Source organism: Dama dama, chromosome 8, assembly GCF_033118175.1.
Source record: "Dama dama isolate Ldn47 chromosome 8, ASM3311817v1, whole genome shotgun sequence".
Classification (NCBI taxonomy): domain Eukaryota; kingdom Metazoa; phylum Chordata; class Mammalia; order Artiodactyla; family Cervidae; genus Dama; species Dama dama.
The window spans coordinates 40,053,116-40,075,406 of record NC_083688.1 but is presented as its reverse complement, the minus strand read 5'-3'; the positions used below and the strand labels follow the sequence as shown (position 1 = coordinate 40,075,406).

General features: G+C 44.5%; 1 long non-coding RNA gene across 2 annotated transcripts in view; it reads right to left on the bottom strand.

The window, feature by feature from the left end:
- LOC133060465 (uncharacterized) overlaps window positions 1–16,066 on the bottom strand; it is a 28,414-nt gene extending 12,348 nt beyond the window's left edge. The window contains exons 1-2 of one of the 2 annotated variants that reach the window (XR_009693769.1): window positions 15,861–16,066; window positions 14,809–14,963 (exon numbers count right to left, since the gene is read on the bottom strand). This is a non-coding gene — a long non-coding RNA (uncharacterized LOC133060465). Of the gene's footprint in view, window positions 1–14,808; window positions 14,964–15,451; window positions 15,570–15,860 lie in introns of those variants that run through there. The other variant, XR_009693770.1, reaches the window with a different exon arrangement.
- Between the last annotated feature and the right edge of the window lie 6,225 nt (window positions 16,067–22,291).

Genomic DNA, 22,291 nt, shown 5'->3' with positions numbered 1-22,291 from the left:
TGTGATAACACTTCAAACTAGCCAATTGAGAAGACATCCTTGTTCCTTCTCTCCACACTCAACTAGACTGTGAAGGAATAATAAAAGCATATTAACTTATAAGGAAAAACTAGAAGGGGAAACAACCAAGACATGTAATGTTGAAAAATAAGAGATGGATGGGGAAATAGCAACTGGTTTAACAGAATGGAGGAAGTCATAACATGCGGTAGATTGTATTTTCCAAAAATGGCAAAACCTTTCCTCCTGTTATATATATTCTGCAATGTCACCTTGCCATTCTCCCTGTAAGAAGTGTGGTCTTACTCCCCTCTCCTTGAATCTGGACTGGCCTTCGTGACTTTCCTATAACCAATAGAAGACTTGCAGCTCTGCCTGTGTGCCTTGGAAAGCTCACTTCAACAACTCCATGCTGTGAGGAAGCCCAAGCCACATGAAGTAGTTACCTGGAGGCTCTCTGCTTCACAGGTCCAGCTAAGCCCAGACTTCGCGTCATCCCAATCCAGGTGGCAGACAGGCGAATAGAGAAACTTTGGACAGAGAAGCTTTCCAAACAACACCCTCATCCTGCTTCACTTTTATTCGTAGCCATGATTTAATTCATTTGTTTATTATTATTCTCCCTTGCTAGGATATAATCTTCATAAGGTCAAAGGACCTTATCTCAGCAACCACTATATTCCCAACACCCAGAACAACACCTGGCACATAAAAAATAGTCAATAAATATTTGATGAATAAGTAAATGAATAAATTATTTTAAAAGGAATGGGGATGCAATCAATGTAAGGAACAAAATAAAACTTCAAAGAGGCATTAGTTGATATCCTCAGAGAGGAGTATAGTGTCCACATGACAAGAATTGGAAGCTAATGGGATGGTGGATCGACAAAAATAAACAGGGAATAAAAAAGAGCCTTACAAAGTGAAATTCAATAGAAGGTTTATTAGATTAAGGTGACAAAATCTTCCAAAAAGCTAAAACAAAGGAAATTGAGATGGAAAATTACAGGGAGGTGGGAAACAGAGGAGGCAGGGAGAAACTTAGGGGATCAATCAAGGCGGCCTCACTTCTAATACAAGTTCCGGAAAATAAGAACAGAGAAGATGGAAAATAGCTGAGCAGTAGAAGGAAAGCACTGGAAGTCATGTGTGCACCAAATCAAAGAACCACAACCAATGGAAGCAGACCACAGAGGACAGGGACTCAAGGAAACACAGGACTGGAGGGCTGTGTGACTTGTTTGAGCGTTTGGAGACACCATTATAAAGTATTTTGTTGGAAATTTCTATTGAAGTGCTTAGGAAAAAAAAAATGTTTGTATAGTGGTATATCCACAGAAAATTAAGACAATGATTAAAACAGGAAAAGCAAAACATTATACAATGTAATGGCAAAAAATTAATCAGTCGATCTAAGAAAGAAAGGGAAATTTTTATTTGCACCAAATTGAGGATTATAATCCTGGAAGACCATCTCAGAAAGTGCTGGGAATTGTTCCATGCGTTAGAAGTCAAGGCACGGTTATATAAGTTTCTTGAGACAGAGGGTTGTACATCAAGTGACGGATTATTGACAGTTTACACAATCCAGATCTGAGCGTCACCATGGCCCCTTACAAGATCAAGAAGGAATGTTATCTTTTAAGGAGTTGTCTTGTTGATGCTGGAAGAATGTTGCTCTTTATGGTTGAGCAGGTATTTCTGCCCACGGAGGAGGCTTGGTTGATGCATAGTGCAGATACACAATAGATAGTGTGGGAGAGAGGGGGTCGAAGGGCAGAGGGAAAAAAATTTATGTTTAAATTTTTCCTGTTTTTGCCATAAAATATGAATTTTACTTCATGAGTGTAATCGAGCAGTAAAGAGACGGGACATTAATTTACCCCTCAGCTGTGATTTTGGGAGGATGGGGAACGGAAAAGCAGAGAGAAGCGAGGAGCATGTAAGGAGCTAATTCTTCAACTACAGGGCGCCAAGAGCTGGTGTCTGAAATGGATAAATACTACACAGTAACATAAGCATGCGATGCATCAATATGAAGGAAATACAGAAGAAACAACCATCAAGTTCTCAATGCAGGGCTATGGAGAGCAGACACAAACAGAGCAGGAAGTGAATGCTTTTCTTTATAAGCCTTTTGATACGCTCTGACTTTCCAGCTAAGGGCACACATGTCTTTGATTGAATAAATACATTCTTGTGTGTGTGCTAAGTTACTTCAGTCATGAACGACTCTGCGACCCTATGGACTGTAGCCTGCCAGGCTCCTCTCTCCATGGGATTCTCCAGGCAAGAATACTGGAGTGGGTTGCCATGCCCTCCTCCAGGGAATCTTCCCAAACCAGCGATCAAACCCACGTCTCCTGCGTCTCCTGAATGGCAGGCAGGTTCTTTATCACTGAACCATCTAGAAAGCCCTACATATACCATACATACATTTTAAAAGAAAAGGAAATTGAATGAGATGCATGGGAAAGTGTAGCAGATAGAGCAGTTCTAGGCCTGATTTTGCCTTCCTTCTCCTTTTTCACATTTTCCAAATTTTCTGTAAAAAAAAAATGTAATGTGTTTATAAAGGAAGTGTTCCAACAAACATTTTTAAGAAACATACTTACAAATATTTATGCCAAAGTCATAGTGCCAAAATGTTGATATGCATAGACATTACCTGGGGAGTTATTTAAAATTCGGGAGCCCAGGCTTCACCCTCTGAGATCTTGGACCATAAGAGATGCTCCAAATAGACCATAGAGCTTCCTGTGGCTCAGCTGGTAAAGAATCTGCCTGCAATGTGGGAGACCTGGGTTCAATCCCTAGGTTGAGAAGATCCCCTGGAGAAGGGGAAGGCTATCCACTCCAGTATTCTGGCCTGGAGAATTCTGAGTCGCCAAGAGTGGGACATGACTAAGTGACTTTCACTAAATAGACCAGAAGTGTCACAAATGGTTCACAATATAAAGCAATACCAAAGCCAGGAGATTTTTTTAAATTTTCTAAATTATCCAATCCATAGTGCATATTCAACAGATATGAAGTTTACATAGTGCCTTTCTAGACTGGACTATTTTCTAATTGTAAGTGTGTGTCCCTGCAAATGTCTCTGCTTTGCTCATGCTCTCAGCAGGTGCCAGCTGGGGTACAGAAATGTGCATTTGCAACATTTGAGAAAAAAAACTATGACAAACCTAGACAGCATATTAAAAAGCAGAGACATCAATTTGCTGACAAAGGCCCACATAGTCAAAGCTATGGTTTTTCCAGTGATCATATGTAGATGTGACTGTTGGACCATAAAGAAGGCTGAGCACTGAAAAACTGATGCTTTCAAACTGTGGTGCTGGAGAAGACTCTTGAGAGTCCCTAGGACAGCAAGGAGATCAAATCAGTCAATCCTAAAGAAAATCAACCCTCAATATTCACTGGAAGAACTGATGCTGAAGCTGAAGCTCCAATACTTCAACCTTGATGAAAGGTTGAAAAAGACCTTGATGCTGGGAAAGATTGAGGCAGGAGGAGAAGGGGGTGAAAGTGGATGAGATGGTTGGATGGCATCATCAACTCAATGGTCATGAGACTGAGCGAACTCGGGAGACAGTGAAGGACAGGGAAGCCTGGCTTTCTGCAGTCCATGGGGTCGCAAAGAGTCGGACACGACTGAGCAACTGAATAACCCAGGTCATGTCAGGAACGTAGCTCTAGGACCTCATTCCACATGGGGGCGCTCTCCCAGTTTGGTCAGTGTACCTCACAGTTCACGCAAGACCCAGTCCTGCATTCAGCTCACGACATCTGGGACCACTCTGTAACTACAGGGGCAAGAGAGACACTTTGAACTCCCCTGGAAAGTACAATTTGGTGGAGAGCAGCAGTAGCAGCTTATAAATTCAACTAAAAACAAAAAATTTAACATAGTGAAGCAAATTCCCTTAGGAAGAAAAAGTGTTCAAGCATCACTCATTCAGCTCTCCTCTCAACCCTCCATCAGGGGATAGCATAGAGCGCTTCCCACAGCCAGGAGATGGCTGGATTTCAAGGTCCCTCTTAAGCTGAGAGTGGTGGTTACCTACAGCAACTTTTCCTTCCCCCCACACCACCCCTCGGCGGTTCAGGGATAAGGAATTTGCCTGCCAGTGCCGGAGATCCAGGAGACATGGGTTTGATCCCTGAGTTGGGAAAAACCCCCTGGAGAAGAGAATGGCTACCCACTTCACATTTTTGCCTGGAGAATCCCTTGGACGGAGGAGCCTGGCTGGTTAACACTTTAACATATCACCCTCTAACCCCCTACACTCACCCAACCCTGAGGACATTTAACAATGTTTAGAGACATTTTTGTTTTTCAGAACTGGGGCATAGAGGCTGGGGTGCCTCTGGCACCTACTAAGTCGAAGCCAGGACTGCTGCTAAAAATCCTGCAGTGCACAGCACAGCTCCCCCCACCTACTCCAACAAAGGATGCTCTGACCCAAAATGTAAACAGAATCTAGATTGACAAGCCATGTGCTAGAAATTGTGATACAACTATTCAAGTAAGATAAAAAGATTGGCTGTCCTCTTCTTTTATCAAAATAAAGCTCTATTATCTATTAATACTTGTCTTGATAAAATGTGTTCCATGTGCAAAAGTTAGAACCATTTACAGACAGGTGCATCACTCAACCTTTCCCGAATAGGATCAAAACACACACTATTGCCACCTTTTCTTAGCAGGCCCAGCTGTAATCTCATAAAAGATGCTTTGCATGGTATGTTTTTTTTTTTTTTTAAGTCTTAATTCCCAACAGAAGCTGGTAAAAAAATAAAATAAAATCTGTATGCAAAGTTAGTGAGAAAAATAAAACAATCTGATGAGTGATGTCCAATGCTAAAAATAAAGTAAGAGGTGTTAGTTTCCTAATATTAAGGAGACTATAAGATTCTATAAAACAAGTTTCAAGATAGCAGCATGGCATTTGTTGGAAAGAATGGTACGTTGTTAGAACTGCGATATCATGCCAGAAATAAAAGATCTGGCAATGTGCTAGGATAAGTTGTTCCGTTAGGTTTTATTACTGTGTAGATGCGGTGAGGCCAACAGATCAGGAGATGATAGCCATTGAAAAGGATGTTTATGACTCATAACTCTCAAGAGCAGAGAGAATGCCATGCCACACAAGGCCACACAAGGATGCACCAGGGTCAATTAGGAGGCAGAAGAGGGAAGCAGGGGCAAGAACCTTTTTTTTTGGCCACACTGAACAGTATGTGAAATCTTAGTTCACTGGCCAGGGATGGAACCCACACCCGCTGCAGTGGGAGTTCAGAGTCTTAACCGCTGGACAAGGGAAGTCTTTACTGTGGTCTTCATGGGAAGGAACGGGTGAGATAGGGTAAGCAGGCTAGTTTGAATACTTTGAGCAGGCTGGGCAAGAAGGGCGTCTCTAGTTTCCTGGCCCCAGGTGACTAGGGCAGGTGGACAGAGGCCCCGAGTGTGAGAGCCCAGTGAAGGAGGCGACTGGGTTGTGGGCTCTGGATCAGTTGCTTTTGACAAGCATACTGGAGGGCAAGCTGTTTCCTGTCTCTAGGAACTGGATAACCCTAGGAGGGGCAGTCACTCCAGGGTCATCCAGGCCACAAATAACATAGCATCAGAATATGGAAAATAAAATACATGGTTAATACACAAAGGGAATGTCAGAATGAGTAACGAAATATGCGAAACAGTAAACTTATTCTTGCTGAGTGTGCATAGCTTCATGGGAAGAAGATGTATGTCCAAGAAAGGTGAATGGAACATGAGAGCGTGGTTTCTTTCTCCGCCGCAGATCAGGTTTAATTCAGATAGCTGGGTCATATACTGGGTTAACAAAACCAGACATACACCCAAATGCCATTTACTGATGAGTGGATAACAAAATGTGGCATATTCATACAAAGGAATATTGTTATTTAGTTGCTAAGTCATGTCCGACTCTTTTGTGACTCCACAGACTGTAGCCTGCCAGGCTCCTTTGTCCATGGGCTTTTTCCAGGCAAGAATACTGGAATGGGTTACGATTTCCTTCTCCAGGGGATTTTCCTGACCCAGAGATCGAATCCACATCTCCTGCAGTCAGGCGGATTCTTTACAGCTAAGCCACAGGGGCTCAGCACAAAGGAATGTTATTCACCAATTAAAAGGAATGAAGTACTGATACATGCTACATCATGGATGAACCTTGAAAATGTCAGGCTCCATGAAAGAAGGCAGACACAAAAGGTCACATATTGTATGACTCTATGTATATAAAACATTCATAATAGGTATTATAGGCACAGATAGAATGTAGACTAGTGATTGCCAAGGGTGAGGGAAAGAGGGAATGAGAAATGATTGCTAACTGGTACAAAGTATCTTTGGTGGGTGATGAAAATATTCTAAAATTAGACAGTGGTGACTATATATATAAGACTATAAGTATACTAAAAAAAATGGAACTGTACACTTTAAAATGGTGAACTTTATGGTATATTAATTATATCCCAATAAAGCTGGTATAAAAAATAATAAATAAACAGACTGTGCAAGTTTCTTCCTAAGACATGGTGATGAATGTATTGTGAGTAAGCAAGAAGGCAGGGCTCAGGGTTGGCTGTCAGCCCAGAGGAAGGACCAGGCCCCAAGTCCCTTCCCCACGGCCTCAGTGGGTAACTGTATTCCACCCTAAGCTATTTATGACTTTGAGACTTGAAGGCTTTTGATAGTTGAGAGCCTCCTATTAACATGCAAATATGCCTGGGAGAGTTATAAAATAGCAATCACTCCCCAAGGTGGAAGGCAGTCTTGTGAAAGAAACTGCTGGCCACCTGCATTCAAACCGTGGTACTGTAGGTATGGCCAAAACGACTGTGAGCCTCAGCTCAGCCCTCAGCCGTGTGTGTGCGTGTGTGTGCGCATGTGTGTATGCGTGTGCAGAGAGGCTGACAGCAGGTGAGAGCAGATGAAGGATGGAGCGTGCCCCAATCTGGAACAGAGAGCGGAGGACGTGGAGCCTGGGGACATCAGGGCTTCCCAGGGAGTCAGAGCAACCGGGACAAGCCCAAACACCCCAGGCCAACCGGACTCTTCAGTCTCCCTGAGGAGACAGTGCAGCCGCCCGCATCAAGATGGGACTAGAGAACAGACTGAAAAAGATCTCAAGCAGGCTTCGGTGAAAGCAGAGCAGGACAGATGTGAAAAAAAAATCAGCAGGCACAGCATCTGATGCCATGAGGCAGGACGAGCGCTGCCTGGACGTGTATCTCCTTGGGCATATATCTCCTTCCCATGGACCCATGCACGCTCAGCAAGAAGGTGAGTGTGAGCGGCCCAGCTGGCCTCAGCCAGGCAGGAGGGGATGCGGGGAACCAAGGGGCAGGACCTCCAAGCGGCAGCACCAGCACAGGCATGATGAGCCCGAATCGCTCCCCGACCTCAGGCTCTGACTGAGCTTCCGTTCTGTACAAACTGAACCCAAATGATGGGAGAACCAGGCAGGCCCTCACCAGCCTCAATGGGAGGAGGTGCACTAAGAAATCTGTTACTGATCGGTGGACGGCCAGGACTTCCCTGCATTAGCAAACGTGACTGAAGTTCTGCCTGGTTCAGGCCCAGCGGCGCGTGGAGAGACCGACACTGGGTCCCCAAGCAGTGGGGAGCTGGTCACACTCAGAGTCAGAAAGAAAGAAGATGCTCTTTCGGTGGTCCCTGGCAGAGAAAGACATCCTCCTTTTAGACTCTGGGACAGCATCAATTCAGAGAAGAAGGTTGAGGGCAGGAATGTAAACCGGGTCACCACCTCCTATTCTGTGAGCAGATGTAACTGATGGTGTGAAGAAATGGTACTTAAGAAGGAGAAGGGAAAGGCACACCTGGAGACACTGCTGCATTCAGAAGCAGGAAAGCATCCTGCATCTCAAACCTGAGCGAGCATCAGAGTCACCGGTGACAGACGACCGGGCCCCACCCCCAGCACCTCTCTTCCTTACGTCCGGGGTGGAGCCTAACAATCCCTGGATGAACTGATGCAGATGCTGCCCATCCTGCAGCCAGGCATTCAAAACCAGCCCCCTAGATAAACTATCTCACCTGTTTTCTCAAGTCACCTGAGCAGATGGATCACAAGAGGAAATATGCACAGGTCTACAAGGAAAGGTCCAGGGACAAACAAGCTGGCTGGAGAGAAACAAGGGGAGCGAGTCCATTGAAAAACACAAGGCGGGACTGCACTGGCGGTACATTGGATAAGAATCCACCTGCCAGTTGCAGGGGACATGGGCTTGATCCCTGGTCTAGGAAGATCCCACATGCCACCAAGCAACTAAGCCCGTGTACCTCAACTACTAAGCCCGAGCTCTAGAGCCCTCAAGCGGCAACTACTGAAGCCTGCGCGCCTAGAACCCGTGCTCCATAAGAGGAGCCACCGCAATGAGAAGCCCAAACACGGCAGTGAAGAGAAGCCCCCACTCGCTGCAACTAGAGAAAGCCTTCACACAGCAATGAAGACCCGGCAAAGCCAAATTAATTAATTAATTAAAAAAGACAAACACAAGTAGTGGAATAATAGTAGCAGCTAACATGGATTTGTTGTGCCCTTAGCCTGAGCATACCCTGAGTACTTAAGGCTTTATCTCACTTAAACCGCCAAACAAGCCGTGGTACTATTCATATCCCCTGTTTACTTGGACTGGGAAACCCAAGCGGGAGGGAGATAAGCAACTGGTAGATTCAGGTCCAGCTCTAGGGCCCACGTCCTTAACCACTGTGCCCTGCTGCTGATATAGGACGCAGAGGTGACACTGGGGACAGAGGCACTAGAATCTTCTTTCCCTCATGGATCCTCCTGCTAGACCTTTAGGAAGGCACCTCCACTTTGCAAGTCACTCTCTGGGGAGAAACGAGGTGAAAAAGGGAAATGTATTTATCTGGTAGGGCTGCCCAGACTCGGAGAAGGCAATGGCACCCCACTCCAGTACTCTTGCCTGGAAAATCCCATGGACGGAGGAGCCTGGTAGGCTGCGGTCCATGGGGTCGCAAAGAGTCGGACATGACTGAGTGACTTCACTTTCACTTTTCACTTTCATGCACTGAAGAAGGAAAAGGCAACCCACTCCAGTGTTCTTGCCTGGAGAATCCCAGGGACGGGGGAGCCTGGTGGACTGCCGTCTATGGGGTCGCACAGAGTCAGACACGACTGAAGTGACTTAGCAGCAGCAGCAGCAGCTGCCCAGACTGAGTGCCTTAAACTACAATATTGCATTGTTTCCCGTTCTGGAGGCTGGCAATCCAAGAAAAAGGTACTGGCAAGGTTCAGGCCTTCTGCTGGCATCAACTGGGGGTTTGCTGGCCGTCTATGGCGTCTTTGGTGAATGGACATATCACCCCATCTTTGCCTTCATGTTCACATGGTATTCTTAAAATGTGCATGTCTCTCCAAATTTCCCCTTTTTGTAAGGGCACATTCATGTTGGGTTAGGGGTCTGATCACATAACTAATTACTGGGTTTGCCAAAAAGTTCATTCAGTTTTAAGTAAAGATGCATTTTTCATTTTTACCAAGAACTTTATTGAACAACATATTCACTAACCAAATGAATTTTTTGACTGACCCAATACATCTGCAATGTGTATCTCAATCACACTCTCCTGTATTCACTGTTTGTTGGACTCTGATGACGAGTCAGGTGTCGTGGTCACAATGTTAGAAAGTCAGCTTGAACTGGCCCCCCTCTCACGGAGCTCTTAACCTTGAAGGGTACTTCTCTTCATATATTAGTTCCTCAACCCCAAACCTGAAAATTGAATTTCCCTAATAATTAAATTCCAAATAAAGCCTTGTTCTGAGATGCTAAGGACTTCCCTGATAGCTCAGTTGGTAAAGAATTCTCCTGCAATACAGGAGACCCCAGTTTGATTCCTGAGTTGGGAAGATCCACTGGATAAGGGATAGGCTACCCACTCCAGGATTCTTGCACTTCCCTTGTGGCTCAGCTGGTAAAGAATCTGCCTGCAATGCGGGAGACCTGGGTGCAATCCCTGAGTTGGGAAGATCCCCTGGAGGAGGGAAAGGCTAAGAAGGGAGATGCTAAGAGTTAGGGCTTCAACATTTGAATTTGAGGGGGGACATAATTCAATCCATAACAGGAAGCAAAAATCTTCCTGGTATCAACTAACAGTGCCTAGATCCTAAAGACATCAAAAATATTTACAACCTGCCACATGTACACACTAAATAAGAAGCCGCCCTTTCATCCAGGACTTCAGAATCGTCACCTGCGATATAGAATCTAGTTGATTCTAGAAAGAGGAGTCCGCTAAGGGAATTTTATGAGAATTCTGTTTTCCTAACACTTTACTTCAACTTTAATGCTTCTCTTTCAGATGTATCTACCATCCAATTATAAGGTAGAAATGCAGCAAGTATGGTGAAAATGGTCTTCAGGTACCTGGCAGTAACCCATGTGTGAACCTCTCCTCTTTGAACAGCATTTGAATAAAAACAGTGCTCATTTGGGGAGAGCAAGATTGACTCAGGAAAGATCGATGTGGTGATTTCTCTAACAGAGGTCTAAGAAGTGAAGCAAAGAGAACTAATGTTCTGTATCAAACTGCCTGGGAAAGACTTAGTAATATACTGATTTCATTATTTGAGATTCTCCCACTTCCTTCCAACACTTGGGGTGGGATGGGGCCAAAGGTAGAAAAACACAGAGCCTGAATCTTAAGAGAAGTTCCTAAGACTAGGGGTGGGCAGAACAACATTTCTCTGGGGACGGAATGCAGCCTCATTAATTGGAGAGATGCCTGTTCACACCCAGTGAGGAATTCGATTTGGCTTCACACATATCATGCTTGTTTAGAGAGGAGATGATGAAGGCACTTGGGTTCTAGCCTTTGCTGTAAAAATCTCAATCACACTCTCCTGTATTCACTGTTTGTTGGACTCTGATGACGAGTCAGGTGTTGTGGTCACAATGTTAGAAAGTCAGCTTGAACTGGCCCCCCTCTCACGGAGCTCTTCAACCTTGAAGGGTACTTTTATTCAACCTTGAAGGGTACTTCTCTTCATATATTAGTTCCTCAACCCCAAATCTGAAAATTGAATTTCCCTAAAGAATTCAACTAAATTCAAAAAACATCTACCTAGCCCTTAACTTAGTGCCAGATCGTGTATTCAAGGCCAGAAGGCTAGAGAGCAAGGAAGGAAGATGGGGTCTGGGGTGAGTTAGATGGGACCGTGCCTCGGCAAAAAAGAAATAGGCTGGGGAAGGCAGCCACAGAAGGACAGATCAGCGCTCACCTGAGGTTCTTGCAACTCCTTGGACTGTAGCCCCCCAGGCCCCCCTGTCCATGACATTTTCCAGGCAAGAATACTAGAGTGAGTTGCCATTTCCTTCTTGGGGGCATCTTCCCGACCCAGGGATCGAACCCAAGTCTCCTGATTGGCAGGCGAATTCTTTACCACTGAGCCACCTGGGAAGCCCCCAGCGGGTGATGTGTGTCCTTTACTCTGGGCTTTGGAGGTGTAGATGCCTTCTCTGGCAAAGAACTGGGGAAGGACAGCCCAGGCCAAACATCCAGGATCAGCAAAGGTCCTCGGCATGGAAGCGCTTCGCTGGCGAGAACGGCACTTAACGCACACAGTGCTCCTTGGTCACGTGGCTCCCGTCCCATCTGCCACCCTTCCCTCCTGTTCCCAGGAATTCAAAAATGCAGTTCAGAAGGGAGTTCAGGAAACAGCCAGGCTCCAAGAACCAGCAGAGCAATTCAGATAAGTCAATATTGGAAATGGAAATATTGACATGGGTCAGGGTGGTGACAGAGAGCTTGTCACCTAAGGCAGACTGCTACTGCTCAGCTTGGCCCAGTTGGGGGAAAGTGAGAGCAGTCAGATTTGGGGACTTTCCAGAGAAGCTAGACAATACATGTGTGTGTGTATAAACAAACATATACAGGAAAATATAAAATATATATAAAAATGTGTGTATACAGTCACACATACATACACAGGATGTATACATATGTACACACTTTCTTTATATATATATATATATTTTTTTTTTTTACATTCTTTATATTTGTATTTTTCCTCTTAATGTTCTTAACAGATGCAGGGCAAATAAAACACATGTGTAAGTGTGGGCCAAATTGAAACCCACGTTCCACCTTGCTATAAGTCAAGGGGAAACTCAAGTTCTGAGAGGATAAGAAACATGTGTGGGCCAAGACTAGCAGGTACGGTGGCTAGGGTTCAAATTTTGCTCTGTTGGACCCCAAAGCTGAGCACGTGGGAGCCTGGGGAAGGAAAAGGCAATCATTCCCATCATGGAACCGAAAGTTCTGGAAGGAAGAGGAAAGGAAACTGTGAAGGTACAACGGGGATGGGGTTGGCGATCTAGGAATGAGACGCTCACAGAAGAAATATTCTGTAGACAACTAGAAAAGTCAAAACACACACGTGCACTCCCATGTGAAAAGTAGTGAGAGGAACTGGCCAAAGTGAAAATACTCAAGCTTGGTACCAAAAAAGACAGACCAAGGACCAGCAAAATGAGAAAACACTGGGAGTAACCGTAACTGCCAGTATTAAATTCTAATGAGTGAATTCTCAACAATGGCTTCAAATAACACAGTGAAAATGTATGAATGAAAGGAGAACACCAAACTTAACCTGAAAAGAGAATCCTGGACTCGCCATCCCCAGCCCTTCCTTCAAGCCTCAGTCTCTTTCTATCAATAATTGAAACAACATCCTCCAGGCATACTGAAGACCACAAGAAGTGAGCTCTGCCCTGCAGGGTGCCACAGGTGAACATTTGCATATGTCAGAGTGAAGCACATTTCCGACAGCCTCCCCTGTTCTCCAAGACAACCCAGGGCCTTGCAAACATCATCAGAATTTCAGCAGAAGGTGAAATGATGCACACATGTACCCTCCCACTATGTGTGTGTATGTGTGTGTGTGTACACGTGCATGTGATCACAGACGTCTGTGATCTGTGACACTGGCAGTGAAGCAAGGTAGCGAGGAGAGAGGAAAAAAGAAAGTGTTGAGAGACAGGAGAAGGGAGAGATATTTAAACTAAATGTAACCTTTCAGTAATATTTCCTTCTGCAGCAGCCATACAACTGCTGAATGACACAGATCTTCTTGGGTTACACATTAAGGAAATTTTTTGATTGAAAATAGGGATTCTTTTCAGGAAAATGGGGAAAGCTGCCTATTAAGATGCATGGGTATCAAGCCATTCAGGCTGAAGACATGGCCAGATATGCCTTATTGGGTATGAGTGTGCAATGAGAACATTGTCCTGTCAAGCCTTTGCTGTAATGAATTACACACACCCTTTGAGATTTCAGCATACATGAAGCTCTGAGGGCTTCTCGGGGAAGATCCACAAGTCAGGAAGCAGATCTCTTTGACACAGACTGAAACATCAGGTAGTAAGGCATTCCCTTAGCTTGATTCATGGGAAATAAAAGGAAAAATAACTTAATTTTGGTGTTTGTGACAGGCAGGGCCTGGTAATCTACAAAGGCTCCACAGGCCACAATCTAATTTCCCTCTGCAAGTTTTCTTCTCTTCTAAGAAGCCTACACTGGAGGAAATAAAAAAGCAACAACATTTCATTCCTAGCAGCTCCCTGGAGAAGCCAGGTCAGGGGGTGAGAAGGACAGGTCCATGTGACCCCAAGGACACACAAAAGCCAGGGCGGGGGGAGAGGGGGAGGATGGCACCGCCCCAGCCCCCTCCATCCCAGCCCTAGGCCAGGCACACAGTGTCAAGTTCTCCCCTAAGAACTCCTTTCACTCTCAGGAAAACTATTTCTTTACTTGACATCTTTTATTAAAGCTTTTTTCCCTGGTCAAAATGTTAACAGACCACTGTGCTAATCCTTTCGAGGTGCCCCTGTCCAACCAGCTGATGCAGGTGCTGAGAGGTGGGCTGCAACCTGCCCAAACTCACTTTGCAGAAGTACAGAGTAAGAAAGCGTCCAGTGAGGGGTGAAGGACTGACCCCGGACAGAGGGGGCGGGAGTGTGCAAGGCCAGGCAGCTGCTTCCTCACAGCGCCTCAGCACCAACAAACTGATCTCTATCTGGTTGGAGTCATGGGGGTTCCATGTAACTAACCTGCCTTTTTTTCTTTTCTTTCTGCCTAATGGCCTGTGTGTGTAGAGAGAGAGGAGAGAGAGACCCACTCAAAGAAAGACCTACTGCAGGGGGCACAGGTTAACTGTGGTGTAGTGAATAAGAATCCGCATGCCAATGCAGGGGACACAGGTTCAACCCCTGGTCCAGGAAGATCCCACATGCCCATGTGCCACAAGCATCGAGCGCCCGTGAGCCTCAACCATCAGCCATGCATCCCAGCTACTGAAGCCTGTGAGCCTAGAGCCTGTGCTCCACAACAAGAAGCCATGGTAATGAGAAGCCCACATACCACAACTAGAGCAGCCCCTGCTCGCCACAACTAGAGAAAGCCTGCGTGCAGTGAGGAAGACCCAGCACAACCAAAAATAAAAATAATTTCCAAAAAATTTTTTTAATTAAAAAAAACTAAGGCATGAAAAAAAAAAAAACTAAGGCATGAAACAAGATATTTTCTAACCAAGAAGAGAATATACTAGATGTGTGTATGTGTGTGTATATATATATATATGAAATGAGTATTTGTATCCCTCAAACATATATTTCTCGATTATGTTAAGAAGAGATTGAGAGGAGATAAAACAGCATTAATATTCACATCTTGTTTTCAGCCCAAGGAGCTCACTGGGCCCAAGCAAGCCTGGATCTGCTACTTACCTTGAGCTTGTTATTCATTTCTGCATTTATATCTCTGGGCTTTATTGCATGTATATTTATTTTATGAAAATCATCATTTCCATGCACAGCAGAAGATCCATGTTTAGTTCTCCCTCAGGTCTCCTCATTCTTTTCTCTGAATATTGAAAAATCTCCTTTTCAGGAAAAAAAAATTGATTAGACTTGTTTACTGGATGAAAAAAATCCATTTTTCAAGTGTAAAATGAATTAATAGGAAAGTAGTTCCTATTAATACTAGGAAAAACTAGTATTATTGAATCTAGATTTGTGTAGCTTATCTTATATGGCAGTTGACTTTGAAGAAAGATATGAAATATAGATGATATCATTCTAACTGAAATCTCTCTGGAAAAATACTCCTTGGCTTTGAAAGAATTTTAACAAAGAGCATTTTAGAGGTAAAGTTTAAATCACATTGTAGGTCAAAAACAATTAAACATCCACAATTTCAATGACTGAGTCAAATACAAGAGGACTGAGAAGAGTGTCATTACATTTTTACTTAAATACAATAAAAGTTATGCTTGAATTTAAAATACGTGAATCTTACAGCATATAAACTATATCTCAGTGTTATAAATTGAATGTGTGTGTCCCCCACAAATTCATGTTCAAACCTTACCCTTCAGTGTGGCCTTTAGGGAACAATTAGGATTAGAGGAGGCTAGCTTCGATTCATGGGGTCGCAAAGAGTCGGACACGACTGAGCGACTGAACTGAACTGAACTGATGAGGATGAAGTCCTCATGGGTGGGATTAGTGCCCTAATAAGAGTGAGGACAGAGTTTGCTTCCCCGCTCTGCTCCCCACCACAGCAAAATACCAGAAGGTATCCGTCACAACCTGGAAGAACTCAGCCATGTGGGCACCCTGATCTCAGACTTCTAGCCTGAGAGAAATAAATTTCTGCAGTTTATAAGCCATCCAGTTTATGGTACTTTGTTATAGCAGCCCAATGTATTAAGGCATTCATTAAAGCTGTTACAAATACTACTAGAGTTATTTATTTATAACTATTTGCAAAGACTAACCCATTATTTATAGGTAGGAGGTCTACTGAGCATTCATGAAGCTCCATGAGTTATCTCACTTATCCAGAGAAGAGGAGAAAACCAGGCCACAGTGAAAAGCTGACCTCACTCTTCTAGGCTCTGTCTCCTAGTTCACAAGACTTGGGTGTCAAAGGGTCTGGTCTATTCCCAGCATTTGCTGTTCTGCAAGACAGGGGGATAATTAAACCAAGGCCACAGAAGTTTGCAGAGAAATAAACTAAAGTCCACAGTCTCAACTGCTTCTTTCTCCATAGCAGGTTAACCATTAACTGGAAACCAAACAAGGACTTTGCCTTTTTGTCTGAGGCTTCCCTCTTCTATGGCGACACACCTGCTTTTCCCCACCCCAGCTCCCAGCCCACCTTGGAAAATATTATCAGGCAATAGACTCCCTGTGGAAGTTCACCTCAACCCAAGGGTCCATGCTGGGAGACAGAAAAAAAAAAAAAAAAAACCAACCAGAATCGGCAGCAACACTCTGCAAGTCTCTGACTTGCTTCCAGTATGTCTCTGTGCAGGGGCCACCCCAGCATGCCTTCCCGGTAGCAGCCAGATCAGCTGAACCTACAGGAAGTCCTCTGAGGGCAGCTGCTCACACTTGAACCCCCCATGAATCTGACTAAAATGAAGATTCTGATTCTTTAGGTCTGGGCTGAGCTCTAAGAGTCTGTTTCTCACGAGCTTTCTGGAAACGCTGATGCTGCTTACGCAGGGATAACGTTAAGCAGTGAGGTCCCAGGACAGCGCTAACTGTTCAGAAGAAATGTAAGGCAAGGCAACAATGTGAGCCTCACACTTAATTTTAAATTTTCTGGTAGCTACGTTAAAAAAATGTAAAAAGAGGGGCTTCTCTGATGGCCCAGTGGTTAAGACTTCATGCTTCCACTGTAGGAGGCACAGGTTTGATCCCTGGTTGGAGAAGCTTTCCTGATAGCTGGGCTTCCCTCATAGCTCAGTTGGTAAAGAATCCGCCTGCAATGCAGGAGACCCCGGTTCAACTTCTGGGTCGTGAAGATCCGCTGGAGAAGGGTTAGGCTACCCACTCCAGTGTTCTAGGGCTTCCCTTGTGGCTCAGCTGGTAAAGAATCTGCCTGCAATGTGGGAGACCTGGGTTCAATCCCTGGGTTGGGAAGACCCCCAGGAGAAGGGAAAGGTTACCCACTCCAGTATTCTGGCCTGGGGAATTTCATGGACTGGATAGTCCATGGGATCACAAACTGTCAGACACAACTGAGTGACTTTCACTTTCTTTTCACTTTGGGGCAGCTTCCCGGGTGGTGATAGTGGTAAAGAACCCAACTGCCAAAGCAAGAGATGTAGGAGATGCTGGTTGGATTCCTGGGTGGGGAAGTTCCTCTGAAGGAGGAAATGGCAACCCACTCCAGTAGTCTTGCCAGGAGAATCCCATGAACAGAGGACCTTGGCGGGCTACAGTCCGTGGGGTGACAAAAGAGTCAGACACGACTGAGCACAGACACACGTGTGTGCCCACAGACACACACACACACACACACACACACCCCAGGAAGTAAGACTCCTCATGCTGCATGGTGCAGCCAAAAAAAAAAAAAGAAACAAAGAAAGGATAAAATACAGAGAAAAAGGAAAGGGAGACAAGCTGGAGATAAAAGAATCCCAAAGAAAAGAAAAATGCCTCTAAACACTTAACCTCTATTTGCTTATTCACTTTCTCACCTTAGTTCCTAGGCTACACACAAGAAGATAACTTTGGAGACTTTTCTCCTGCCTTGGTCTAGGAACAGGAGGAGACTTGATGCTGCCACAGCACTGAGCCATATAAAACCAGCATAAGAGGATCCCTCCTGAGTCTTCTACAGTCTGTAAGTCATAGTACTGGAGGACCATTGGCTTCATACTCCCTTCAAGGCATGAATTCTTACAGAAACAAGAACAGTCAGCCCTTCCTTGAGAATTTCCGGAAAGAGTTCACCATCTCGATAAGACATCCTTTTCCATTTTTAAGAAATGTTACAAAATTATTTCTATCATGTTGAAATTTACCTCCATTTAATGTTCATCTGCTCATCCAAGTCCCATTTTCCAGAATTATGCAAAATATATGTCATCGTTATCCTTTAAATAATTGGAGACAGATGTTCTGGCATGTTTGTCCTAGATCTCTTCCTGTTCAAGTCTGCCAACACCTATATATCAATTTGAGAGCAATATATATAATATTATAATTGTTCAGAAAGAGGATTAGTTAAGTAAATTGTAGTCAATCCATACAGTGGATTATTATGCGACCATTAAAAAATGATGATGGAGATGCAGATTTATTGACCTTGAAAGATTTTTACCATATGTTAAATGATTAAAAAGTATGCCAGCAAACCATGCTAGCTTACTCCTTGGAAGAAAAGTTATGACCAACATAGACAGCATATTAAAAAGCAGAGACATTACTTTAGCAACAAAGGTCCATCTAGTTAAGGCTATGGTTTTTCCAGTAGTCATGTATGGATGTGAGACTTGGACTATAAAGAAAGCTGAGCACCAAAGAATTGATGCTTTTGAACTGTGGTGCTGGAGAAGACTCTTGAGAGTCCCTTGGACTGCAAGGAGATCCAACCAGTCTATCCTAAAGGAGATCAGTCCTGGGTGCTCATTGGAAGGACTGATGTTGAAGCTGAAACTCCAATACTTTGGCCACATAATGCAAAGAAATGACTCATTGGAAAAGACCCTGATGCTGGGAAAGATTGAAGGCAGGAGGAGAAGGGGACGACAGAGGATGAGGTGGTTGGATGGCATCACTGACTCAATGGACATGAGTTTGAGTAAACTCCAGGAGTTGGTGGTGGGCAGGGAGGCCTGGCATGCTGTGGTCCATGGGGTCGCAAAGAGTTGGACACGACTGAGCGACTGAACTGAACTGAACTGAGACATGTTGTAGGAGCATGTGTTGTAAGAGTATGCTTAATTATTCTTAGGAAGCAAGAATTTCTGCTCAAGGTGAAGATGAGGTATGAGGTCAAGTTTGAGGAAAGAGGAGAAAGTGTGAACATGTCATTTAGAAGAGAAAGAAGAGCAAAGGGATTGCTTATTTGCTAGGCAGCATTAAATGTGAGCACACTAGAATTCAGTGGCCATAAAATCATGCTTGAGGCCCCCCTATTTATACTCTCTTTTTAAAGAATATGAATTGATCAATGGAAATATTAGCTTCACTACTAAAATCATAGAACTCTAGACTTTTTTAATTAGAAGATACTTTAAATACTATCATTCAACTTCTTGCTTTCATAGGGAAAAAAAAACAGGAGATCAGGGAATTTAAGATGTTTGCTAAACAAGGTCCCTAGGCAAATTAGTGGCAGAACTCATATCTGTTTGGTGGGGAAGAGAATAAATAATTGAATGGTGTCTCCCCCAAACATAGACTACACATCAATAGCTGAAATGTATAGATTCCAGATAAATATAACACTTTTTTGCTAGAGATATCCAATAACAGGATGGGAGTTTTAAGTGTTGTGAAGGATGGTTCTTGCATTACAGTGGAGTTAGTCTAAATTATGCTTCTAATTCTTTTTTATTTAAATGTTTATGTATTTATTTTTTGTTGCACTGGGTTTTCACTGCTGTGCATGGGTTTGCTCTAGTTGCGGCGAGCAGGCTTCTCATTGCAGTGGCATCTCTTGTTGCAGAGCACAGGCTCGGGGCATGCAGGCCTCAGTAGTTGCAGCTTGCAAGCCCTAGAGCTCAGGCTCAGAAGTTGTGGCGCACAGGATGTGGGATCTACCTGGACCAGGGATCGAACCTGTGTCCCTTGCACTGGCAAATGGATTCTTATCCACTGGTCTACCAGGGAAGTCCTCCTCTCTAATTCTGATGTTCTGCACTTCAGATAAAGCGTTCGAGAATACAGCTCACTAAAAAGCACAGCACTGCAGCATCAGGACGACTAGGAAAACTAAGGCCGACAGCTCACGTAAAACCTCCTCCCCTAAAGTCTTCAATTACAACTTTTGAAATAACAGAACTGACTGAAGCCCCTTATTTCCTCTACCCATGCTACAATACCTGTGTTTATCCAGCAGGAAATGTGGATAAAACAAGCAGCCAGAGGAAGAGGTAGGAGGCCTAAGATGCTTGAATAATAAACAGGACAGATAATTTGTCTTGAATAATTGATGCACTGAGGCTCCAAGGCTATTAATCTGACAAGCATTTCTAGTGGTGCTAAAACTAACCCAAACATTTCCCAGCGCCAACCAATGAATGGACCACAGTTTACTGCAAAATTTACACTGTAAAGAAAGGACAATTACATTGCTATTCCAATAAATAGGAATGGCCACAGCAGAGAAAATGTCTGTAGACACAATTTGGGAAAGTTTTCTCCAATCCAGTTTGCTCCATAGCATGGTTATACTTGTAAAATTTTTCTACAGCATATTGGAAAAGAACTGGGGGGAATGATAAGGACAGATATACCATGTCCACTGATAACCGCCATGTGTCAAGGCTGGTAGATGCCACCCGAGCCCTGTCAGATTCAGTTTATTATTTATGTAGACAGCAAAAAAAGCAAGGGGTGAAGGTGCCAGCTTCTTGTATCCTCTGTCTCACAGAGGGATCAGGTGACTACATGAATCACAGGAAGCTCTGTTGCCGAGAAGTCATCGCCAAGCCGGGCTAATCAGTGTAAAGCCTGCAGCTGTGCCCTCAGAGTGGGGACAAGGTCTCAGACCTCATCAGAGGCTGGGAATGAGGAGGGTCTCCGGTTGGCTTCCCAGGAAGATTGGGAGGCAAGTGAGAAATGGCCTGATAGCATCTTCTCACAAACCTCTCCTGTTCTGAGACCATCCCAGGGCCCACGTGGAGACAGGCACAGATCGCCAGGGCAGAGCCGTCCCCCTATCCCATGGTGGGCTGAGAGTCTCTGGGGAAAGAAGATGAACCAGAGGGACGAGTGTGACGTGAGAAGTCAGTCAAAATAGTCAACAAGGCTCTGATTAGAGAGCTGAGTCACTGAAGGGTTAGCAAAGGAAAGAGGATAAACAGGCAGCTCCGGCTCATGGAGGTGGGACCCACAAAGAGCAAGGAACTGACAAACAGCCCATTGGACACATTGGTGGAAACAAGTAGGAAAAACTGTGGTTTAAAAGAGAGATCCAAACAGTTGTTTGCTTAGCACTCTGTACTCCACAGTAAAGACACTGTGTTCAAAACAAAAACAAAAGTTGCTAAAATTTTAGATTTGGAAGGATCTTAGACATGATATAATGTGAAGATTTCCAAACATTGGAAGGTTTCAGCTCCAGAACTCACTGTTCAAACAAAAACCCAGGAGAAGCGAAGTGTGTGCATGCTAAGTCGCTTCAGTCATGTCTGACTTTGCAATCCTACGGACTATAGCCCACTAGGCTTCTCTGTCCATGGGAGTCTACAGACAAGAATACTGGAGTGAGTTGCCGTGCCCGCCTCCAGGGGGTCTTCCCAACCCAGGGATCGAAACTGTGTCTCCTGCAGCTCCTGCATTGCAGGTGAATTCTTTACCACTGAGCCGCTAGAGGAAGGAAAGGTGGACAGTCTATCCCACTCCACCGTTTTCTGATCGCATCCACCGCTCTGGGGGGCCTTGAGGACATGCCCAGAGCAAAGTAGAGAGACCCACTAATTTAGCTTAATTCTTGTAGTTGACGGATAAGAAAACTAAGGTCCAGAACGGTGAGGCTATTTTTCCAAGGTTAAACTTTTACTTTAGAGAAACAGCTTGCACATCTGAGCATTTCTTCACACTACAGTGCTGTTTCTAGTAAACGATCATTTCTAAACTGCCACACAGCTTGATTTAGTAATACACAGTCGCACCAGGAAGGAATTGTTCCAAAGCAAAACCGGCTTTTAGAATTCTATTCTCCTGAGACTGAAATTACACTTTTAAAATTCACTGTTTGGACATCTCTGGTGGTACAGTGGATAAGCATCCATGTGCCAGCGCAAGGGGGCAGGGGTTCGATCCCTGGTCTGGGAGGATTCCACGTGCCATGGAGCAACTAAGCACGTTTGCCACAGCTACTGAGCCTTCGAGCCAAAAGCACTGAAGCCCGCCCACCTAAAGCCTGTGCTCCACAACCAGAGAAAACACTGCAGTTGAGAAGCCCGCTCGCCACAAACCAAAGAGTAGCCCTTGCTCACTGCAACTAGAGAAAGCCTGTGTGAAGTAATGAAGGCGCAGCACAGCCAAATAAATAAATAGATCACTTAAAAAATAAATAACTAGGACTTCCCTGCTGGCCCAGTGGTTAAGAATCTGCCTGCCAATGCAGGGGACATAGGTTCGATCCCGGGTCCGGGAAGATTCCACATGCCTCGGGGCAACAAAGTCTGTGTGCCACAACTACTGAACCCAGATGCCTTAGAGCCCAGGAGCTGCAACA